At 45.3% G+C, this 10,100-nt stretch overlaps 1 long non-coding RNA gene across 2 annotated transcripts; it reads right to left on the reverse strand.

Moving 5' to 3' along the window:
- Positions 1-303: 303 nt before the first annotated feature.
- On the reverse strand, positions 304-9,416 carry LOC130708534 (uncharacterized). Of its 2 annotated transcripts, XR_009008766.1 has the most exons (5): positions 9,350-9,416; positions 9,167-9,217; positions 2,809-2,843; positions 1,379-1,498; positions 304-492 (listed from the first exon to the last, which is right to left on the reverse strand). It is a non-coding gene; the product is annotated as an uncharacterized LOC130708534 (long non-coding RNA). The 2 variants fall into 2 exon arrangements; XR_009008765.1 differs by lacking the exon at positions 304-492 and having other exon boundaries at positions 1,205-1,498.
- Positions 9,417-10,100: the final 684 nt, after the last annotated feature.

Here is a 10,100-nt window from a genome sequence, read left to right on the forward strand (position 1 = left end):
AGGGTAGCATGTTAGAAATGACTACACTGCAAAGGCACCATTTTTAGTTATTTTACTTGCATAAGTCCGTGAAGAAAAGAGTCCTAAAGAGGGATCCTGTATAGGTTCCAGGGTCAGCCGACACAGTTTCCATGCTGGCTGGGTTCCCGATGACCAGGTGATGTCCTGTCATCGGTCATTTCTCACAGTTGATGAGCAGATTTGGTCCAACAGATAGCAAGGCCACCTTCATCCTGGTAAAGCCTATGTCATCCAAAAGCAGGAGTTCCCAGAGGACCTTGTTTGCTAAGAACTGTAGGGCAACGAGGTGAGGGAGCAAGATGGTTTTACTTTAACTTGCCTTTTGCCCTCTGGCCGCTGCTCGCCTGCTGTAATGCCTGGGCTGTGCTTCTCGGTCTGAAAATGTTGGTCCCCACAGCCTCTTCTTTCAAGTTTCTCTTGAATCCTGTTTGGTTGGCTAACCCCTGGTTCTTTCCTTGCTTTCAGCTAAGGCTGATCAGAAGAATTTGGAAGCTGAGATATTCCATTTCAATTCCACAACTGCTACCTCCCATCTAAGGGAGAGGGTGTGGAGGTTTGAGGGGTGAATTGGCCTGCCCAAGGAAAGGACCCTTGTCCCTTTAGGAGCAGGTAGGAAGCAGGTGTGTCCTCCTGGTCTGACATGGAGTGGGATGGGAGCTGGCTGACCCTAGGGCCTGGTTCTGGGGCCACAACTGCTTGGGGGCCGAACCACCAGACCACTGGGGCCTCCAGCTGCATATTCAAGGCAGGTCCAAGAGCCAGGCCCTGCATGTGACCCACTGGCCTCTCCATGGGGCCAGCTGCCTGTCCAGCCCATGGATGTTGTCTGCACTGTGCAGATGCTAAAAACTCCGGGGAGTCTCCCCAAAACGTCCATCTCCTGTTGCTGGCTCTTACGGTGTCCAGGCTGGCAGGCCTGTTGCTGGGCAGAGGCTGGGCAGAGTACAACCAGCTCTCATTAAAGACATCTCATAAGTTGATGGAAACCCATCCAGCACAAAGGGGCATTTATTGGGCTGGATGGTGTGTCTCCATCTGAATGCAGGGAGGAGAGAAGTAGCCTTTCACAGAGTGCCAGCAGGGCTGGGCTCTCCTGCTCTGAGGGTGTCAGTTTTCCAGCTCTTTCTCCAAGCTGTGCAACCTATCCCTTTTTATGTGAGTTACTCACCCTGTCCTGGGCAGGGGACTCGCTGATCCCTCTCCTGCTAAAACTGTTAGAGAGTGAGGGAAAAAGGGGGAGAGCGAGCAAGAGCGGAGAGAGAGAGACTAGAGACGTGAAAACACAGGTTGAGTTTCCATAGGGATGCTCTGCCTCAATGGTTCTCCATGATGGGAGTGACGTGCATTTATGTCTTACCTGACACCCTCTCAGTAAGATGATATCAGACGGTGTTATGCCCCAGGAAGTGACTGTTGTGATTTTGAAAATGGCTGTCATTCCCAACTTGCACAGCTTTGCTTGTGCTACTCCTTCTGCCTGTAATGTTCCACCAAAAATGTACAATTAACGGGCTTCCCTGGTGGCGCAGTGGTTGAGAATCTGCCTGCCAATGCAGGGGACACGGGTTCAAGCCCTGGTCTGGGAAGATCCCACATGCCGCGGAGCAACTGGGCCCGTGAGCCACAACTACTGAGCCTGAGCGTCTGGAGCCTCTGCTCCGCAACAAGAGAGGCCGCGATAGTGACAGGCCCGCGCACCGCGATGAAGAGTGGCCCCCACTCGCCGCAACTGGAGAAAGCCCTCACACAAAAACGAAGACCCAACACAGCCAAAAATAAACATAATAAATAAATAATAAATAAAAATTAAAAAAAAAAAAGTACAATTAAGCAACAATAAGTCTTATTTGACACCTATACATAATTTTAAAAAATGTAATGTGCTAAAGCCAATGCTAGTAATGTTCTGGAGAGGTTAAGAAGTAGCTCAGTTACTAGTAATAGAGGTCTAAAATTCAAAGACTTAACTAATACTGGATTTATCTTACCCTCACATTGAAACAAGCCTGGAGACAGGAAATCTAAGGCTGGCATGGCTCCTCCACAGTATTATTATTATTTTTTTTTTCTGCTGTAACGTGCTTATTATGTGCCAAAAAAAACACTACACCATAGCTTACTCCAGACATCTGTAGGAGAGTTCAGTCTTGCCTGCATATAATACAATGAGATAGAGACTTCACACACAGTTTCACAAAACCCACAGAGCAGCTGGGATATGCAACAGGGCAATGTCAGCTCAGCAGGAGGGAGTGTGGGAGATCTTTCTTTTCTGCCTTGCATAGTGTGGAGCTTCCATCCTCAAAATAGCCTCATGGCCCAAGATGGCTGCTGGAGATCCAACCATCACAACAGAAAGCAGGCATGGGGGCAAAAAGGGCTCATTTCCAGTTATCCCCTCTTAAGGAGCTTTCCAGATGACTCACTCAGTAATTCTGCTTACATCTCATTAGCTACCCATAGATACAGGGTGGGATGGGCAAATTGCCCCCCACACTCCAGAATCAAATCAGGTCTCATTTCCTGAGGGACATGCAGTGGGTAATCTGTGGTGTCTTCTACAGGCCGGCACACCTGTAAGTACAGCTGGTGGAGAGGTACATTGGCTGATTCCTTCTGGAAGGCAAACTTTTAAATACATATCAAGAGCGAGTAAAATATTCATCCCCTTCTGTGTGTCTCAAGTCTGTGATTTTATCTTTGGGAAGCAAAGGGAAAAACACAATGCACATACATGAATATATTCATGGTCACACATTCACTAAACGACAATTCCGAAATACAGACCTCCTTGGAGATATTGCAGCTTTGGTTCCAGACCACTGCAATAAAATGAACAATTCAATGAGTGAGTCACACAAATTTTTTGGTTCCCCAGAGCAAATTAAAGCTATGTTTATACTATACTGTAGTCTATTAAGTGTGCAATAACATTATGTCTAAAAAAACAATGTGCATACCTTAATTTTAAAATACTTTATTGCTAAAAAATGCTAACTATCATCTGATGCAGGGTTGCCACAAACCTTCAATTTGTGAAAAATGCAGTATCTACAAAGTGCAATAAAGCAAAGCACTGTAAAACAAGTTATGCCTGTAACTTAAATTTCCAGCAGGTAAAACACATGAGAATGCTGTTATATTCACTTGGTGGGATATTCTGTCATCACTGTAAATGTTACTCGTGAAGGACATATAGTAACAAAAAGAGTGTTTACAATGTAACTTCAGAGAAAAGACAGGATATCAAAATGTGCATTGTGATTATCACTAGTTACGGTGCATTTGCAGGAGGCAGGGAACAGAGAGACAGGGTGGCCTTAAGGGCAAGGTTTTCTTTTTAAACTTCCCAAAACCTTGTTTTACACATACACACACATGCACACATTCTTTATATAAAATAATAAAAACATTTAAATAAACAATAAAAATTTATATAAATAATATAATATAATTAAATAATAAAATATAATATATTATATAACTAATGAATATATTGAATAAAATATATAATTAGTTAATATAATAATATAATATTATGTCCATTTCAGAAAATTTAGACAATGAAGGTAAGAGAAAAAAAGGAAAATGATTCTATCATGCAGGAATAACAGCTTTTCCTAGTTTGATGTTGTATCATCAGTCACAGCCATCGTGAATACTAGGAGGTGCAGGAGGGTGAGGGTGTACGTCTTGCTTTTGCACCTGTGGGTTGGATGGTGCTCAGCCTCAGCTTCAGGTGTGGTCCAGGTGTGCTCCGCATGTCTCCCATTCTCCTGGGACATGCTTCTCGGCATGCTCCTCTCCTGTTGGGAGTCCGGAGCTCCCAGATTGGCAAGAAGAGCATGGAAGTCCTCTGAAGGTTTAGGATTGGAATCGGCTACTGATGCTGCTGCCAGAGCAAGCCATTTGGCCAAGCCCAAGATCAACATGGTGGGAAAGTGTCCTCCACTCACATTTGAAGGGGAGGTGTGTGGATACATGCCCATTTATAATCCAAATTACCCCAGACGTATAGCCTTTCATACCTTTTCTATGCTTTTTTATAAAGACATGTTCTTTACACAACAGAATCATTCTACTTATGTTATTTTGTTGCTTAATTATGTTACAAACACAACTTTCCGTGTCATAAAAATTCTTCTGCGACATATGACTGCATACAATTCTATTTTAATGTCATATTACGCCTTATTCAACTTTATGGAATTTATGTCCCCCCCCCCACCTTTTTCTTCTGCTTCTAAAATCAATACTGCAATGATCATCCTCTCCTGGTACCTAAATCTTTGCACATACCCATGGCTTTTTTAAAGAATAAATTTCTAAAGCAGATTTAGGGAGTGAGATAGCTGGCCTCAAGATGCGCACAAGGGACTTCTCTGGTAGCACAGTGGTTAAGAATCTGCCTGCCAATGCAAGGGGCATGTGTTCGAGCCCTGGTCCAGGAAGATCCCACATGCTGCAGAGCAACTAAGCCCGTGTGTCACAACTACTGAGCCTGCACTCTAGAGCTTACGAGCCACAACTACTGAAGCCCACGCTCCTAGAGCCTGTGCTCCACAATAAGAGAAGCCCCCACAACGAGAAGCCCGTGCACCGCAACGAAGAGTAGCCCCCTCTCCCCGCAACTAGAGAAAGCCAGTGTGCAAAAATGAAGACCCAATGCAGCCAAAAATTAAAAAAAAAAAAAAAGATGGCCACAATAATCCTTGCTTTCATTTTCACACCCTTCTGTAGTCTCTTCTTACAGTAAATCAGAGCTAGTGTATATGGCCAATAAATTACAGCAGAGGTGATGGTGTGTGACTTCTATGGCTTGGTCATAGAAGGCACTGTGGCTTCTGTCTTCCTCTCCTGGATCACTCTCTCTGCGGGAGCCAGCTGCCGTATTGTGAGGATGCTCAAGCAGCACTGAGGAGAGCCCAGTGTGGGGAGGAGCTGAAGCCTCCAAGCAATGGCCACCGGTACCAGCTGGCCATGAGGGAGTGAATCACCTTGGAAGTACATCCCCAGCTCCACTCAAATCTTCAGGTGAGACTATAGCCCCAGCTGACATCTGACTGCAGCCTCATAAGAGACCCTGAGCCAGAGCCACTGTGCAGAGACACTTCTGAATTTTTGACCCACAGAAACTATTAGAGACACTAAATGATTATTTTTTAAAGCCACTTATTTGTTTTAAAGTGATAGATAACTAATAGTGTGAGTATTTTGGTCGAGAGGCCAAACTCTGCTGTGGTATCAGATAAACCCCAGCATTTTGGTGGCTAATACAGAGTGGTTTATTTCTCACTCTCACACACCTGATGTGGGTAAGGGGGCTCTCCTGCTTTTCAACCAAGTGGTGCCCAGGGACCCAGCATATTTCAATCTAGTAGCAGGTCACTTCCTCTCACACATGAGAATTAGTCATGTGATCACACCCAGATGTATGGGACCAAGAAAATAATTTGACAAACTCTGAGCATTGTCTCTGCCAGTGAATCAAAAGAAATATAAAGGGCTACCACATATTTTAAAAAATAGGCTCAGAGCTAAAGACCTATATGTTGAAACCATGATTCACAATGAACAACAAACCCTGAATGTACACAAATTTCCACAGTTGCTACATGAGAAGCATCTGCAAACACAGTGACTGACTCTTCCACACAACAATTTGGCAATATATATCAAGGGCCTTTAGAATATTTATATCCTCTGACCCAAATAATTTTGCTGCTGGGAATCTATTCTGAAGAGACATTGTTTAATATGATAAAAGCATTATGAATAATTCACCATAGCATTATATGAAGTAATGAAAAATTGTAGGCAACTTAAATGCATGCCAGGGAAAGGATGATTTGTGGCCCCTCCGTGATAGAATATCATGTGACCATTACAAGAGATGCTTACAGTGCAGCTTGTTATGGCTGACACTACACTGTTATGGGGAGAGGTTGCAAAATTAAGTGATTTCAATGATACAAACACACTTCCTTAGAAAAAACCCACTGAAATGTTAACCATGGTTTTCCCTGGGTGGTGGGATGAGGTCTTCCTCCTAATCACCTTTGCTGACTTACCAAGCTTTCTCCAGTGGGCATGTGACACCTTGTAAGCCCGCTGGCTTCTTTCTTCATCCATAACAAAAATGGCATGACAAAAATGCCTTTTTTTTTAGAGGACTTGCCTCTGTCAGTTACAGTTCTGTGTGTATACTTCCTACATTATTTTATAACCAGACAAAAGAGTTAAAAGAAACAACTTAAAAAGTATTGCTGGTCTTTTTGATCCCTAGTCAAAGGCACGTCTATTGGCTTCACTGTCCCCTCTCAGGTGACAGCTTCCCCAGGAGTGGATGCAGGAGAAGGCACAGGCCAGGTAGGATCAGGGATGCTTCAGAGAGTACCAGGGTCCTGGTTCTGCATCCCCAGAGATGGGGTGGGGATAACCCTGGGCTCCTGGGCACCACCCACTCAGGCCAAAGCGAGAGCCCAGCCTAAGACTGGGGACATCTCCCACCTCACTGGCCCCAGAGGCTGATGGCCCCCATGATGCTCATATTCCCCTATGATGTCCGTGTCCTCCATGATGCCCACAGCCCCTGTGATGCCCATGTCCTCCCATTATGTCCATGACACCCCATGATGTCCTTGGCCCCCTTGGTGCCCATAGCTCCCATAATATCTATGGCCCACATGATGCCCATTGTCCCAAATGCCTATGGCTCCTATGATATCCATGACCCCCACAGGCCCCATGGTGCCCATGGTCCCCATTATGCCCATGACCCCCTGTGATGTACATGTCCCCAGTGATGCTCATGGCCCCTGTGATGTTCATGACCTCCATGATGCCCATAGCCCCCCAGTGATACCGAGGGACCCACCCCTGCCCCCCACCAAAGGTGGCCTCTGCTCCCAGCCCACCACCCACTGAGTGCACTGTCCATCACACACTCCTTAGGGAACGCCCTGTGTCAGCTGGGGTGGCCAGAGGTGTGCAGGTGGCTCCTGGATGCAGAAGTTAGTCACCAGGGTGTGGACTGGGGAGGGCAGAGGGAACCCGAGGGACACTCTCGTCTCAAGGCTGGCCTCTGCCCTCTGGCCGTGCAGCCTCAGGCCTTGGTCTTACTTCTCTGAACTTTGCAGGGAGAGCCCGTGTTCGAGCTACCTCTCCAGCCAGGGCTAGACAGGGTGAGATATGCTTTAGATGTTAGCAGTGAATTATAACTCACATACACCGGAAAAGCACTCATCTTGGAGGTCCAGACTGATGTGTTTTGAGAACTGTTTAGATGGACCATCACGAATATCAAGTCTTAGAACATTGCTGTCCCCAAGAAAGTTTCCTCTGGCCCCTGTGCAGTCAAGCCCTCTCCCCCCACTGCAGAAGCCACCACTGTTCTAATTCACTTTGCCTGTTCTGGAACCACAAATAAACGGATTCATTTATTATATGTCTGGCTTCTTTCACTCACAAAATATTTCTGAGGTTCACCAGTGCTATTTGTGTATCAGCAGCCCATTCCTCGATAAGCAGAAGTTTTCCATTTTATGTAGTCCAGTTTATTAAATTTTATTCAGATAAATTCAGATAAAATAATAATTTTATATTATTTTACCAGTTATTTTTTTTGGCATCCTGTACTGGAGGCCTCTTATTCTCCCAAGGTCAGTGTACCAGTTCATTGCCTCTGAGCTCCAAATACCCTTGGACGTTTCTCCTTCCTGGTGAGCAAAATGTCAGGCTCCCCCAGTTCAGGGCACTGGAGGGGTGGAAGGGGGAGGAGGCTCTGATGCCTGGGGGTCTGAGGTGTGGGGGTCAGGACATTTGGTGCCCAGCCATGCACCCCAAATGACATTCCCTTGTGACCTCGCAGCCCCACCCTGGTGATTACCTTTCCAAGGCCTCTAGATTCAGCTTTCCCGCTCTCAGCCCCCACCTGCATCCTGATGCCCTGAGCTTGCTAGGTACCTGGCCACCAGGCACAGCGCCTGCGCCATGGTGGCTGCAGACCAGCCTGGCCCACACAAACCAGCAGATTTCCCTGACATCTAGTGGGATCAGGCATGCCTTCTCCATTGAGGCCTAGCTCCTTCCAAGCTGACCTCCGCGAGTGCCCTCCCTCAGCCCTGGGTTCTCTGGAGCTTTCTTTTAGGTCTCATCAGTGCTTACTAACTGGGCCTATTAGACATCCTGTTCGGGTCACTGTGTGGTCCCTACCCTCTGACTGGACACAGATTGACACAGTCACAGAGATACTCTCCAAGAAGGTCTGTGACCAATGAGATACAAGAGATCTATCAATATAGATATAGGTAGGTAATCTTTTTTCTTACCACTTAATCATTTCTAAGTGTGCAGTTCAGTAGTGTTAAGTGTATTCACATTGCTGTACAAAAGATCTCTAGAGCTTTTTCATCATTCCAAACAGAAACTTTCCCCATTAAACACTAACTCTCCATTCCCTTTCCCCCAGCCCCTGGCACCCCACATTCTACTTTTTGATTTTATAATTTGATGACTGTAGATGCTTCATACACATGGAATTGTACAGTATCTGTCCTTTTTATGACTGGCTTATTTCACTTAGCATAATGTCCTCAAGGTTCAACCATGCTACATCGTGTATCAGAATTTCCTTCCTTTTTTTTTTTTTTAATGTCTGAAACATTTATATTAACATATTTCCATACATATTTCCATACAAATACAAATATAAGATTTTTAGAAATTTCATGTAATGTCTGAAACATTTATATTAACATATTTCAAATACAAATACACTACTCAGATTCTCACCAACTCCATAAATACACAAATAAACTTCACGCCAGGAATTCATGGAAACACATTCCCAATAGACTCCCAAATAATGATATACATAAAACCACCCACTGCCCATGAGGTCCTACAATCCCTGGAAGATCTACAAATACGCATATACAACATGACACTTCCAGATACACATAAACACCCACAACTCCCCAATTGCCAAAAACAAGGATGTAACTTCTTAATATCCTTAAATACAGACACTGAACTCCAACAAGCCACAAACGCACATATATGTAATTCACACTACAAACACACCCACACAGTACTTTCACAACCCCAGAATACAAACATAAACTACCTTAAGCCCCATACGCACCTGCAGTGGTGTGTCATCAAGCAAAGCCTTAATAACCTGAATCAGCACTCCCTAAAGAAATGTGGAGATATATACCATATAATTAATTTTAAAGATATAATGGATGTGTGCACATAATTTACAAATAACTGAAAATGTACACTATTCTTCACTGTAAATTCTATATACTGAATTGATTCTTACCTAATCCTTTCGTTGATTTTTGCTGAACTCTTGCATCACCAGCCAAACTATGCTTGCAATTCCGTCATGATCGGAGAGTATCAGACTACGAATACATGTTTATTGTTAGATTCAGCAAACTTACTCCTCTCATTGACAAAAGAGTACCGTTTGAACATAAGTGTTGTTTGGTATTTTTATGTTAAAAAGTTACTAGTGAAGCTATGAGGATGTTCGCTAGATCTTCACTCATTTTCCAATCACCTGAGCTACACCTTTGGAACCAGATGAGGGTTTTCAACTCGCAAGAACGTCCCTCTAGCTTTTGTACTCTTCAGAACGCGCAGCCTAGAACGGCACCTGGGCACCTGTTTAATAGCTCACACACACTATTCCCCCCCCACTGTAGGCCCTGCAATCACTGAACCCTTCATGCAGCCGGCTCCCCAGTGGTGCCAATAACCCTGGGGTAAACCCCTCACGGGACTCGAGCTCTATGGGGGCGTGAATCCACATTGTGGGGAGTCTCCTTACACGGACAAGGGCACAAACAACCCACAGGGTGAACAACAGCGCAGAGCGGTGACACCGGAAGGGTGAAAAGTCCCCGTACCCCTTACCTCAGGGTTCCTGGAATTGACTCCAGAGGCGGCCATGACAGGCCCCGCCCCCGCCGGACAGCCGTTGGGGCCCCAACCTCCGCGCTCGCGCATGCGCTCCTGTCTTCCGGAGCCAAGCCAACTGCCCCAACAGACGCCAGGAGCTGTTGGAG

Source organism: Balaenoptera acutorostrata, chromosome 6 (genome assembly GCF_949987535.1).
Source record: "Balaenoptera acutorostrata chromosome 6, mBalAcu1.1, whole genome shotgun sequence".
Classification (NCBI taxonomy): Eukaryota; Metazoa; Chordata; class Mammalia; order Artiodactyla; family Balaenopteridae; genus Balaenoptera; species Balaenoptera acutorostrata.